The sequence below is a fragment of the Alligator sinensis genome, unplaced genomic scaffold, assembly GCF_000455745.1.
Source record: "Alligator sinensis unplaced genomic scaffold, ASM45574v1 scaffold238_1, whole genome shotgun sequence".
Lineage (NCBI taxonomy): Eukaryota > Metazoa > Chordata > Crocodylia > Alligatoridae > Alligator > Alligator sinensis.
The window spans coordinates 332,640-347,111 of NW_005842603.1; the positions used below are offsets into that span (position 1 = coordinate 332,640).

At 39.9% G+C, this 14,472-nt stretch overlaps 1 long non-coding RNA gene across 1 annotated transcript in view; it reads right to left on the reverse strand.

Annotated features, from left to right (window-relative positions):
- LOC102367898 overlaps positions 1–2,503 on the reverse strand; it is a 16,010-nt gene extending 13,507 nt beyond the window's left edge. The window contains exons 1-2 of the long non-coding RNA XR_324888.1: positions 2,368–2,503; positions 2,074–2,101 (exon numbers count right to left, since the gene is read on the reverse strand). This is a non-coding gene — a long non-coding RNA (uncharacterized LOC102367898). The remainder of the gene's footprint in view (positions 1–2,073; positions 2,102–2,367) is intronic.
- Positions 2,504–14,472: the final 11,969 nt, after the last annotated feature.

Below are 14,472 nucleotides of genomic sequence, written 5' to 3' on the forward strand. Positions count from 1 at the left end.
GCAAAATGGTAATGGAAAAGACAGTTTCTACACAGCACTAGTTCATATTCCTTTATGTTTCACTATTTATTAATGTTCACGCGTTAGAAGAATGGATGCTGTTTGTACAAGATGTGTTAGTCAGATCCCTACAAATATTTAAATGTTATTTATTATGGGGACCACACTGTTATGTCAGGCAATTGTTGTCTGATTTTGCTCAACAACAGCTGAAGGCACACTCAACAGTCATGCAGCATGGTGCTTTTACCACCTAGGCAAATCCAGTTTTTTCTTTCTCTTTCAGTGCCAGTAAAATGTCTATAGTGTACATATTTTTGGCAGCACACAAAGATCTAAATCAGCATGGTGTAGACTTAATGTATCCTAGTCCATTAAATGCCTCAGCAAATTCTTTATGAATCAGAGTGTTTGCGAGAGCAAGCTGCATACACTGCTTTTTCACAGGTCTTTTTCTTAATCTCTCTCCTGTGTGTTGTGAATCCCCTATCAAACAGAATGCTAGCAAGTAGGGCCTTTGTAATGGCTGGAGCCAGGTGGGAAATATGGCTGAGCTTCTTCTGTTTCCTGTAATCTTTATCAACAGAGGGAAGTATAATGCCCTTTGTCATTTTCTCCTCTTTCTGCTTTTAGTTGTCTTCCCTTTATCCCTTATATTTTTATACGCGAACTGCTTTCACTCCATTTTCCCCCATTTCATTTTTAAGGCTAGGTATAGACATTCAAAAAGCCTGAGGCAGAACTGATCTAAAGTTATGAGGTTTTCTGTAAGTGGCGTAGTCTAAATCAGTAGCGAACAGAACACACATCAACCCTTTGGTGGGGACAACATATCTTAGACCAGGCTCTGCCAATTTTACACCAGTCTGTGTGTCCCAAACTTCTGTTCTAGTATGGGTATAGACCAGTTTTGTGTGCTAAGCTTCTGTTCCGTCATGGGTATAGACTGGTTTCCAATCACATATACTGGTAAAAGTATAATGTCTGTACTTGGCCCAAATATTTCTCTCTCTCCTCATAACACTCTTAATGATATTTTTTCTACTGATAGACCCATGGAAAATGATATAGAAGCATGATCTTCTTATATTAGCTCACGGAGAAAGAATGGCAGTTCTATTGGATTTGCTACATTAAACTAAGAATTTGCATCCAGAGTGTGTCTACACTGCAGTCACACATCTGCTTGCACTACATAAAGACATACCTGGACTAGTCTTAATCTAGTTCCCTCAATACTAATAGCAATGTAGCCATGACAATATGGGTTAGAAACCTGAATACCTATCCACTTTCCCAGGCAGATGTACTGGTAATCATAAAATCATAGAAATGATAGAAAATTATGATCGGAAGGAACCTCGGGAGGTCATCTAGTCCAACCCCCTGCTCAAAGCAGGACCATCCCAGCCAAAACATTGTCTATCTGGGTCTTAAAAACCTCCAAGGACAGAGATTGCACCACCTTTCTGGATAACCTGTTCCAGCGCTTTACCACCCTCCTAGTGAGAAAATTCTTCCTAATATCTAACCTAAACTTCCCTTGCTGCAACTTGAGACTGTTGCTCCTTGTTCTGCCATGTGCCACATCTGAGAACAGTCTAGCTCCATCCTCTTTCAAACCCCACTTCAGGCAGTTGAAACCTGTTTTAGATCCCCCCTCAGTCTTCTCTTCTCTAGACTAAATAAGCCCAGTTCCCTCAGTCTTTCCTCGCAAGTCATGTGCCCCAGCCCCCTCACCATTTTTGTTACCCTTTGCTGAACTCTCTCCAATTTTTCCACACCCCTTCTGTTGTGTGGGGCCCAAAACTGAACACAATACTCCAGTAAACCTATACTAAATGCTGTGCTGCCACAGTTACACTTCAATAGGTACATAACTAGCTGTCTTAAAGTTATATTAAGTGATCTTGTTTTCCAACTATAGTTTAAATAAATAACCAGTTGTAGGTACAAAGACATAAAGGTACTTTCCATGTGAGAATTTGTGTGGTCACAACATTATCGAGTATGGTTAGAGAGTAACCCAGTGAGATCCAATTTTCAAAAAGTAGAATTTATCCATAGACATACCTGTTCTTCAATGTGTTCTGTCAACAGCCTGTTTTGGGTATATCAAATAAGGTTTAACTAAGAAGTTGCCTGAAATAGCAAAACTATTTTTTACCTCTCAAGTGAATCCCTGATTTCTACTCAGAGTCATATTTGGCTCTGTAGAAACAGATACAAATCTTTTAAATGTAACTGAGTTGCCACTTATAAAGACTGAACTCAGTTAGCTTGGGTCTTTCCATTATCTAGGGCATGAAGGGAAAGGATACAAGGGATATGCTTTAATTAGCTTGCAGTTCTGTTAATTTGACTCACCTGGGAACTATCCTGTAATGATTCACAAGCTGCAAGTCATGATTCCTTTCTTGTAGAATACCACCTGGAGAAATGTTCTTCTCAATGCTCCACATCTGGTTCCCATTCTGTTACTGAAGCAACAACCAGCATCCTCTTATATGACAGCTAGTAGAAAGGAGGAAAAAGGTCAGTCTCTCCATTTTGTCAGGCATTAGAAGACTCAACCACATTCCCAAACATTTTCAGAAATTAAAACAAAAATTCCTAAATACATTTCTAATTCCAGTATAATAGGGAATAAAGTCCCTACAGCCTGAGAACCTGAAATGGGCATCATTTATGGGTTGTCTCCCCCACCACATTTTAACACCATTAATTCAAATACAACATTCCCACTATTTAGGACTCTTCTCAGGACTCACTCCTCTCTGAATCTGTGGAGCAGTTTCCAGAACTTCTACAGAACATGTCAGTTTACTAAAATAGACCTAGTCTCTTTCAAACATCCTTGAGTCTTTGCAATATCCACCTGTACAGTCTACAGCAAAATTCTAATTTCTTCTACCAACTGAGGGAGCCTGCCATCTAAATCCATAGAAACTGGCAAAATCACTGGTGCACAAACTTTATAGCAGATCCTTTGCACTGCTTAGAAATTTTTCATTCTGACTTATACCCTTCCACTTAGAAACTCCTCTCCTTTCCCTTTAGCTCCCACAGGTCTACCGTCAGAGAGGGGAATGTCTTTCTGGACTGCTTCTCCAGTAGAGAAACCATGCAAGTAGTTACAAAACATCTTAGGAGCATGGTCACTATCTCTAATTTCCACATAATTAGACCCTATCCAGCAGTTACCCCTCCTGGCTTTTTCAAGCCTGTAGGCCTGCAGAGATCTCAAAACATAACAACTGTTTTACCTTTCCACTTATTATTTCAGTGAATTGCTGCAGTATACACACTGGTTGCACTTGAACATCCACTTGCTGGAGATGGATTCCTGGCCTTCACTCCCTCCCGAGCATATGCACTTTGACTAGAGGTGTGAGGGTACCAGAACATCTGAACTTTCCACCTCAATGATGTCATTGACCTACTTAAAGCTATGAAACATGTGCAGTGCACTCAGACCCACCAGGCACTAGGAATAAGAGCCTTCTCCCCCCATGCTGGGTACCAAGATCCACCAGGCAGTGGGGAAGGAGGGCCTTCACCCACCACCCCAGGTGCTAAAAGTCACCAGGCAGTAGGCAAGAGGGAGGGTTGTCACCCACCACCCCGGGAAACAGCTGTGGTGGTACAGGGTAGTGGATGGTGGTGTTGGCAGGGGAACCAGAACAATAACAACAACCTCTTTGACATTGTTGTGGCTATGAATTTCCTTTTTTGAAGTAATTCTTTCCCAGAGGATTTCTGTATTTCTTTTGCAGACAGTACTCCTAACCTAGCAGCCAAGTTGCAACAAAATCAACAGGTTTCTCTGTTTCTGCTGTATTGGCAGCATCAATACCTGCTGCCAATACAAATTTATCCAGAGGTTCTATCATCTGTGAGACACCCACCTATTTTGTATAACCAAAGGCACCTTGAAACTGATGCGTTTCAGAAGAGTAGGTAAGGTCCCGGAAGCATGACCAGAAGCTCTGAACTTGTGCTGAAAGTTACCCTAGGATGTTCTGACTGTAAGGCATTCAGTTTGGGGTGTCAAAAGTGGCTGAAGGTGAAGCTATCTTAACCATTCTTTCATGCGTTACTGGCTACAGACACTGGTGAGCCTCAAACATGCTAACCTAGAGGCATATAAGACTGGGGCAGACCTTTCACTTTAAGTTTTGATCCATCTTCACTCTTCCTGAACGTTCAGAGACTGAACATGCTCATGAGTTGCACCCACTTGAAAAGACTACACTTAATCAATATGTCTCTTGATATTTTTGTGTGCCTCTATTCAATGTATTCAGTGATCTATCTCCCTTTCTTGACCTTTCTGCCAAGACTGTCTTTCTCAACAGACTGGTATTGACTTATAAATTACAATCATGAAGTTAATTCCTTTGGTACAGAAATCAGAAAGAATTGATTCCTTTGCTTAAAAAATGCAGATGTAATACTTAACATTGTTCTGTTGAATTGTGTTTCTACTCTTACACTGGTTTGATAAGTTGTCCATTAAGCTTCACCTTTTGTTTTCATTGTTTAAAGCCCACAAGTTTTATGGAGATCCCATTCAAAAAGAATTTGAAAAAGAACATTTATATTAGATTCAAAATAATTCTTGTTTCTTTAGAGCACAGTTTTTTCCCAACTACTTTATAATACACATCTCTATAATTAATGATTGCTATTCATGTTCCCTCCCTTTTTTACTCCCACTGACTGGATAAAATCATTGAGATGATAACTTTTAAAAAGCTTTTCCCCAGTTATAAAATTGCTGAGCACTTACCGCTCTGAGTTCATTGTAATTGCAGTACTATTCCAAAATGCCAGAGGCACTTAAGCTAATAAACTCATTAACATGAAACAACCACCAAGAGACAGGGTTCATAAAAGTGCATTTTATTTTAGTCTTCATTTTATTGTGATAACATGAAGTTGAAGGCATTCCCTATAGTGTTTGATGGCAGCTGATAAGAAAACAGCTTTGTAATCCATCTACCTGAAATTTACTTCTCTCTCAGTCTTTCCGACAATGATTTTTGCTATTTATTCCATGTAGTATGAACAATAGCATTAACTAGTATAACAGGCAAAGAAATAACTTTCATTCTTAATCTAATTTTACTCTAATACAGCTGTTACATGTGAATATAAGTAATGTACTAAAAAGCTGTGTACCAACTTTTAGACACAGTGGGTGCGTAGACAAGAGACACTTGATATGCAGTAGACTGGTTAACTGTGCATTACAGTGCCATGGCAAAAAGCATGCTATTATGCTATTGTGCAGTAGTATTAATCTACTGCGCGTTAACCATCATGAAAAAGTGTGCAATCACACTAATGCACAACTCCCCACAACTTTTTTTCCATTTTCCCATACAGAATTATTCTATTCAATCATTCAGATTTGTGACTGAGTGTTTTGGACAGTATTCAAGGTTCCAGACTCCCAATAATTCCTGAAATGCAACTTTTTCCATAGGATCCATCTCTCATCACAGAATTGTACTTCAGTCTCAATTTTAATTCACATTAAAGTGAGGTAAGGTGAAAAACACATAATCAATGAAGTCATATTTTCCTGAACCTGTAGGAGACTCGTGCCAAAAAAATAATTCTGAATGATGTATTCAGTAAATTTCAAAAGTTACGAGGGTGCCTGCATGCATAGAAGTCTCCTATGTGCAGGCTGTCACCAGTGCAGGATGCCTGTGCATCTGCTCCCATAGATGAACATGTACACAGTGCTGTATAATAGGGGTTTAGGCCACACAAACTGAACTGCACAATTTGGACCCATACATATGAATGCTTGCACACACCCCAAAACTGTAGCTAATGGTAAAACTGCAAACACTCTACTGTTGATATGTTCACCATTTTATTGTCCCATAATATTTGATATTTTTCTTCAAGGCCCAGCTCTCTCTCGGTTTCAAGTGATTTGGGGGAAATCCTTTTATTAATGTATTTCTTATAAAGTTAGGTTCTAGCCTTTGTGATTATGACAAAAGGTTTTAATCATATATAATTAGAGAAATAAGTGCATCATAAAAGATCTAAAAAAGAATAAAAAGGCCATTTAAACTATTTCTTTCAATATCTAAGACTGTGTATAGATGAAACAAGAGGCACATGTGAACACTTTAAAGTGAGGAGTTTTAGTTTGCTGCCCCTACAGCTGCAGAGTGAAGCATTGGGCTCCATGCAGCTCCATAGCTCTTCAGGAAGCCCTGCAGGCAGCCTAGCAGCAGCCCAGGAAAGCAGATTCCACCCAAGAAAAGCAGTGAGCCTAATCTCTTCTCTCTGCCCCCCATACCCAAAGGCTTCCTGAGCTGTGCGGGGGCCCAATCCTTCCCTCCATGCCCATTGGGACCTCCCAAGCTGAGTGCCTGCAGCTGGGTGCCACCTGGGGGGGGCATGGCACTGCTGCTGCAGAGGCTGCAGAGCACCAGCCCCTCTGCTTCCCCAGCCCCCAGCAGCCCAGGGACCACTCCACCCACTGGCAATTTACCCTCCCCTCCCCGCTAGAGAAGCAGGTAAGTCAGTGGGGTGTGTGCACAACACAGGGGGTTAATCAGCCCTAAATTAAAGTGGTGTTTTTTAAAATCCACTGCTTCAATTTAGTGCCTCGATTTCATATACACACGCCCTAATGCTCTTAAGGGCATGATTTTGTGGGACCAGTTCATGATTTTGAATACTTGGATTGAACAATACTTTTAAGCTAAAATTTTATTCATAGACAATTTGTAAAACTATTCTATAAACTTCCAATATAATTGTAGTATGCTGAACATCTCAAGGCATGATGCCCAGCTGCAGGCTGCAAGAAAATGATTACAGAACTGCCTAGGAGGACTGGGCCAGTTAAGGAGGATAATTGTCTGGCCCAGAAGATAAAAGCTCCTAGGAAAGATTGCTGAGAGAAAGAGAAGGTTGTGAGGCTAAAGGCAGCAAGACTGATCCAGGACTTACTCTCAGGGTCTGAGAAAGTCCCATAGGGTGTGAGGTAACCCTTTATTGTTTATGTATTTGTTTATTTGGTAATTATGTTGCTGCTGGTGGTGACAAGTTTGTCCCAGGGACAACAAAATGTGCTAGAAAAAGTGACAACCCTCTACAATTATGTTCCTTAGCAAACGGGAAGCTAAATCTTTAGGGATAATATGAAATTAAATTTGATGTCAAATGAACTAACACAGGGAATACTGTGGCAATTTTATTTACTATATAATTAAATTAAATGTTTTCTTTTTTAATTTTATCTGAAGCCTTTGCCATCAATTTTCTGGCTCATTGCTCGTTATGCATTTTATCCAGTTATTAATGTAAAGCATAGAAATACCCTAGGACTGAGGACTGAAATCTAAGATTCTCCCCACTCCAAGGTCATGGTGTGCTCCCCTGGCTGGAAGGCTTGTGTTGATCATCTGGCTTGGGTCCTAGCCATGAGAGCACATACTGCACTCCTCAGTCATCTAAGGCTTGACAGGCTCCTGTGTGCTCCAAATGCTGGGCACTGGTTCAATTAAAGGTATGAAAAGAACAAGCCACAAAGTTATTACACTTATTTTATATAATCTTTTTGTGTCTTATTCCTCATTTTATCACATCATTAATTTGTTGAATGTATGACCAGGTCAGTACTTAAGATTTGATTAACCAGCTAATCCTCTCAAGTGTAACATCTATCAGAGGCCTTAAAATCAAGCATTAATGTTTGTGTAGAGTTTAGGGACCTCCAGGATTAGGAGGCATATGAGTAAGTAAGGACTTGTGTTGGGCTTTCAGATTTACAGTTTTGGACATATGACTATATATCATTTTGGGAGTTTAATTAATTTTTAATCTGGCACTAAACCACGGGTCCACACAGTGAATGCTGTGACATAGATAATAAATAGTTACTGTTGGATCTGGATTTATGATCCAGATACCTTGTTCCAAGTGGACCCAAACCCACAGACTGACCACAACTCCTTCCATTTGATAATAGGTAAATGTTATTGATACACAGTGATAGCAGATAAGAATAATACAGGCAAGGCAAACAAAATGACCCCCAATATTATATCTACAAGTCCTAGGGTTCACAGAGGGAAGGTATGTCTGGCCAGTATGTGAGCTTCATCCTGTGGTTCTTTCTTGAATCTCAGATGTCAGCAGCATGGAGATTGAGAGCTGGGGCCCACCTCTACCTCCACCCAATGGTTTGGGTGATATGGGCTTGTGGTAGTGCCCTCTGTCCAAGGTGGCCTCAGGTTCCCCACTCAAGGACCCTTTGCTGCTCTAAAATCCCTCGTTTTGGATCTTTTCTTTCTTATGACTCTTTATCCTTGGGCATCATTGATTGGTTTCCCTCTGGTTGTCATACTATCCACATTCTGTTATGGCAGAATAATCCTTTGTTTCCCAAAGCCATCATGTACACATCTTAATTTGGTCATTTACCAGTGTCTTAATTTGGGTATACCTCAGCCTCCTAATTTGGTCCATCCTCCAAGACCTGAATTCCGAAGGACTCTGCAGCTGGTCACTGTGACCTGGCTCCAGAACACCAAGCCTATCTCATGTTATGGAACACTATTTGAATTTCCCAGCCTATTTGTCTGTGTCTGAGGCCAATAGTGTCTGCTTTGAAGGCTGTAAACTTTTGTCATAAACAGGTGCTTAGAAACCAATTAACCCTTGCTGTTCTTCTGGACCACTGTTCTAATGCAATATCTACTTTACATACAAGGCAATTCCTAAAATAAAACCTTTAAATATCGCTTTCTAGCCATCGGTTACCAGTTAGTGTTCATAATCCATCTAGTGTACTGAATGGGAGTGGGAACCCAAAAGAGAAATACAATGTGATTGTGTAAGTAAAGATTATGGGATAATATTTAGGCCCTCTTTAGACATTCAGGTAAAGGTGTGATAGGATCTGATGCTCAATCCACACAATCATGCCTCCTGCCATGCCATGTGATTGTGGGATTTAACATCAGATACAATTACACTTCAGTGCTGGTGCAGTGGGAGCCTGGGCTCCCCTGTACTAGCTCCCACTTCTGTGAGCTTTGCAGTTGATATGCTTCCAGCAGAGGCAGCATTCCATTAGCTGTCCCTGCTATGAGCCCTCTCAGCGGGGAGGGGGGCAACACATGGAACGCTGGCCCTACTTTGAGCCCCATCAGCTGACAAGGCTTGGAGCAGGGGCAACATGTGGAATGCTAGCCCCACTGCAAGTCCCATCAGCTGGTGAGGCTCACAGGGGGGACAATACATGGAATACTACCCCCCTTCCGTGAGCATGGTCAGCTACATGGCTGGCAGCAGGTGGTGCACCCCTGTGGCTAGGAGCCCCAGAGTTGATGGGTCTCTCAGACACAGGAGAGCACCTGGCCATGCATTCAATTAATGGTGTTATAAGCACAAGCCACAAAGTTATTACACATTTTTGTGGAAAAAACTTTGACTTATTCCTTGTTTTATCACACAATTAATTGAGGAAATGTGTAGCTGGGTCACAACTTAAGGCACGATTAACTGGCAGGACCTTATTCACAAACTGACCAAGCTAAAGTTTCATAGGCAACCTTAATATAGGTATTTCTTAACTTGGGCTTGAGGGCTTGACGGTACAAACTTAGTAAGTTCTAATATGATGGGTCGTTTGGGATTCTAATATTGAACTGAGGCCCTTCACAATGAATATTATTATGCTTGAACATGATAAAATATGTGTTATGTATTAATATAGGTAAATAATAAAAAGCTAATATTTATTTTTTTCTGCTTGAGCTTTTCTACACATTGGAGGCAAATAAAAGTATTGATTAAAGGTGTTTTTGAAGATTTACATTTTTAGTTCAGTATAGCTCACTTTTTATACTGTGCTGAAAACTTTAAGTCTTTTAATAGAATGAGAATTTTTCATTATCCATTGTATAGCAGACACTTCTAAAGTACTTCCCTTAGAGGGGACATGTCGTTTCTTCTTATCTGATTGATGTTGCATGAAATGTAACTGTACTCTACTAGCTCATGGTAAATGAAACATAACAAACTAGCCTGTTAATTCTGAGACATTCTACCCTCTGTAGATCAATGCTTATTGCACTGGTTCCATAAGTCATGGATCATGTATCTGAATGACACTGGAGACCAAACTGTAATTTGCATCATTAGAGAAGTACTTGAACTGTATTAAACATTATTGTCTCAAAGAAAAGAGTAGCAAATTGAGGTGAAGCAAATTTGGTCTTGGTCAACAATGAAAGGGAGGAAAATTCAAGAGAGATATAAATTGTAGCAGAAGAAATCATCCGTTAATTGTATTCATTATGCTGAGAAAAGGATGATTAGTTAAATTCAAGAAAAGCATAGTTTACAAAATTAAAGAAAGTCTGGTTCTCATGGGTAATTGTTCAAGAATAGAAATACAACCCAGATTAGAAAAGGAAAAAGAAAGAAAAAAAAAAAACCTTACTGAAGTCAATAGAAAATCTGCTACTTGATGAGAAGAGTATTATATTAGTCACTCTTGAAAATATGCCCATTTTTGTGTGTGTTATGTAGATCAGCTTACAATAGTATTTCCTACATATATCTTAAAGGTGACATACAAGGAACAGCAGTGGGTTGGGAAAGGTGGGGGTACTATAAAAGCTTGCTATATATAACATTTGCTGTATATAGCATTTGTTTGCTCTATATAACAAGGGTGACAGACAAGAAACAACCATCTGTATTTTAATTATGTATTGCATAATTAAATGCATTTATTTTCTGAAAGAAAACTACAAGATGTTACAAATACCACAAGAAGAGGAGCTATGAATTATGACTCCTGGCTCAGATCTCCTTCCTTCCTTATGGAAGGAAATCACTTTGTTCCAGGGAAAAGTTCCTGACAGATGGGAGAAAAGAGCAAGTGCTTGAAAGAGCTATAAGCAGAATATCTCATGAAATCCAGTACATCTGAGGACTCTGACATGAATCTCTAATTATAAAAAGCCAAACTGAATGTCACTATCTTCTTCCCTTTCAGTGCAAACGTCAATCACATAAGATGTCTGGTCCAAAAATTTCCATGAATGCATTCACACAACTAGTTGAGATACTTTAATTTTTTTTGTGAGCAATGGAATCACTTCTTTTGAATCATTGACGTTCACTAAAATACACACACAAGGGTGTGGGGGGAGGGGGAGAGAAGAGAGAGAATGAAAGGGGTCATGAATACCACTGAAGAAGTATTATTTGAACAGTGTGAATTATTGCAGAAAGGTAACTGGGAGGCAGTATTCCTTGAGAATATTTTTATTTGTTTTGTTTTGTCTTGTGTTGTGTTGGTAGTAATCATTCCTCTGGGAGAACAGTCACTCTAAAAGTTGAATAGATTTTACCCTTAGGAATTATTCTATGACATTCAACCTACATTGTTTTCTCCCATTATACTCCCTTTTGCCACCCTAAATAATAACTCTAAATAAATAAAAAGACATTGTAGTTGACAAGCTGGAGATGAAAGCAAAGCAAGTCAACACAAGTCTGTGAAAATATTTTATTATTTCTACATACATCTTAATTAAATGATTAGACCTATATTTTATACCAATAAAGATGCTGAAACCTACATGAGCAGGTTAAGGTTTGTAAAATATTTCTTCAGGACAGTTATGAGACACTATCCAATTGCCCATCAAGAATGACAGGGGGTAGGGGGTGGGGGCTGGGATGGAGTGCTACCACCTAATGCCCCATGCTGCCGCTGTTCTGCCTCTTGCAGGGAGCAAGGTGGAGGAGCCAAGGCCAGCATCACCGGCCTCAACTCCCTCACCCTCTGTCCAATCCTCAGCATGGCTTCGGAATCATGGCAGTGCTCCCCCACACTAGGAGCACTCTGATTGGTTGTTTCAATCAGCTAATCAGAGTGCAAATAAAGCATTACAGATGGACAGACAGACAGAGAGACTTCGGCTTTCATAATATTAGAATGCTTTTCACAGTCAGCTAAGCTGGTGCATCCTAGAGTCAGTTATAACAGCAAAAAGCCAGTTTGATGACAGGTTTGCTTAATGCATCTCTTAAGAGCAACTTGTAGAGATTACAGGCTGTCAGCAACTATTGGAGGCTTCATACACATCCAAGAGCAAACTGGCAACTTATTTTTTATCTTTTTACAGTTTGTTGACTAGGCAGATATTAGGTGGTTTAAAATTCATTTTTTCTTCATCTTCTGTGAAGAATCTAAATAAACCCATGTTACTCTACTCCATCATTAACAACTCCCCAAAATAAGTGCATGTGCATCAATAGTAACCAAAGCACATCTCCTTAGCGACTGATGGAAATTGGGCACCAAGGAATGCAATTCTCAGCTACCCAGTGCAACTCCTTAGGCATCTATATCTTAGCTCCCTACATTTTCAACCAGAAAATTTTCCAAGTGCCTATAATTCTGCTTCTGCACATGCCCAGAATTCCTGACTTTTGACAGGCCTGAGCAAATCAGCATTTCTTCTACATTTAAGCCCTACTGAGATCCTGAAACCAGGCACCTTCCTGCCCAGACCTCCTGAACATCTTGATCTGGGAAGTGTGCTCCAAACATGCCTTATAGTGACAGAAGTGAGTTCAACACAAAACATGACAACTATGGCCATTTGAATTTACAATCATGATTGGAGGAGCTGTTCCCCTCACTGCCTCTTTTTTAATACAGCTTTTTATCTCCATGATTAGAGTGCGAGACACCTTGGTTCCATATTATACTCAGCCTATGGAGTTGAAACCAATATATCTCACCTCTGAAAATTCCCGTAAAGACTTGTCCTGCATGCAGATCCAGGGGCATGTTGCTCCTGGATCTTCACCCCCCAGGAAGAGCCCAGCACAGCCCCCTAATCCGCAGCCCTCCCAGGGTGTGCATAGCAGCAAGAGCCATGGCCCCCTGCCCTGTGCCTCATGCCCCGCACCCACTTACAGTTCCGTCCATTTTGCTCCCTGCTGCAGCCCCAGGAGTGGCTGACGCCACCTGCCTGAAGTGCTAGATTTTTGAGGTTATACTACATTTAAATTTTGGTAAATACAAGTATATAAATACTGGGAACAAACTCTTATATACATATTTTGTCCCAAAGATTGATAATGTGTTTCCTTTAGTCAGTAAGTAAATATTTAATTTACCATTTTGTTTGAAATAAGGGCATAAGAACGTTTACACTGAAATAATTTGCATTAAGAAAATACATCTGTTTCAAAGGGGTTTTGGAAGGTCAGATTGTGCTTCCACAATGAATTAAAAAGTTGGCAAAGAATTTCTGTTAGTATCTGCCTGAATACCTATAGAAATCATTATCTTAAATCTTGTGGGATTCTGCTGTTTTAGTAAATTATGTGGTCTGCCCAGATATTTGGATAGGCATCTTTTTTATTATTTTAAATCTAAATGAATATATTAAAACAAATAAATAAGAACAGCTTAATTCAAGTTACTATTAATGGTTTTAATATAAAAAAAGACAAGTTATAATTTAAATTGCAGTCTGTGGTTAATTATATACCCTGAAGATATTGTTTCATTCCTACCTTATAGAGCATGTGCCTAAGGCAGCTGCATAAAAATGGCTAACTCAGTATATCTTTTACAAGGTGGCTAGAGTAATAGGAGTTTGCCTGGAAACAGGATAGAAAAGTTTAAAGTTCATGAAAATTGTACCATCACTAGCAGAATCTATGAAGGTTTTATTTGTCATCTCAGAATATCACACCAGTCACGAAAAGAAAAATACTCACCTTGAAAGGGATAACTTACTGAAAATGTCAAATGATAGTTTCAAAATGAATCAGGAAATTGCTGAACAAATAGACATGCTAGTTGAACTGATGCCAAATGAATAAAAATACCTAAGTAGAAATTAAGTCAATATAAACAAAATGAAAAAACATTGATAATATTACAAATAGAAAAAAATAAAAATAAAAGGATCAGTAATTGGAAGAAAAAAGTGCTACTAGAAGAAATGTATGAGACGGAAGCATTGAGGGAAAAAAAATGAAAAGCTTAATCATTCAAAAAAATCAGTGATTGATGAAATTTTGAAACACTTCTTTCTCGCCCACTACACTTGGGAACTTAGAAATTTAAAGAGCAATGTGAGGTTTTAACAACAGTTGTCTGGTTTTAACCAGACAAATATAAGAAATACTAGCCAATTATCTGTTAGGAATGATGGGCGGGGGATTGGGTGCGCATGCTCCCCTTTACTTCCTGCTGCTTGGGGTCTGGGCCTGTGCCACCCCCACCAGCTGCAGTGGTGAGGGAGGGAAGGAGTGGGCCCAGGCCCAATGCAGGGGAAGACCAGGCCCAAGGGTGGGGAGAAGCTGGGCCGTGGTGGCGAGGGGAGCAGTGGCCGTGGGCCTGAGGTGGGGAGATGGCCTGTTCTTCCCTTCCCCTCCCCCTGCCAC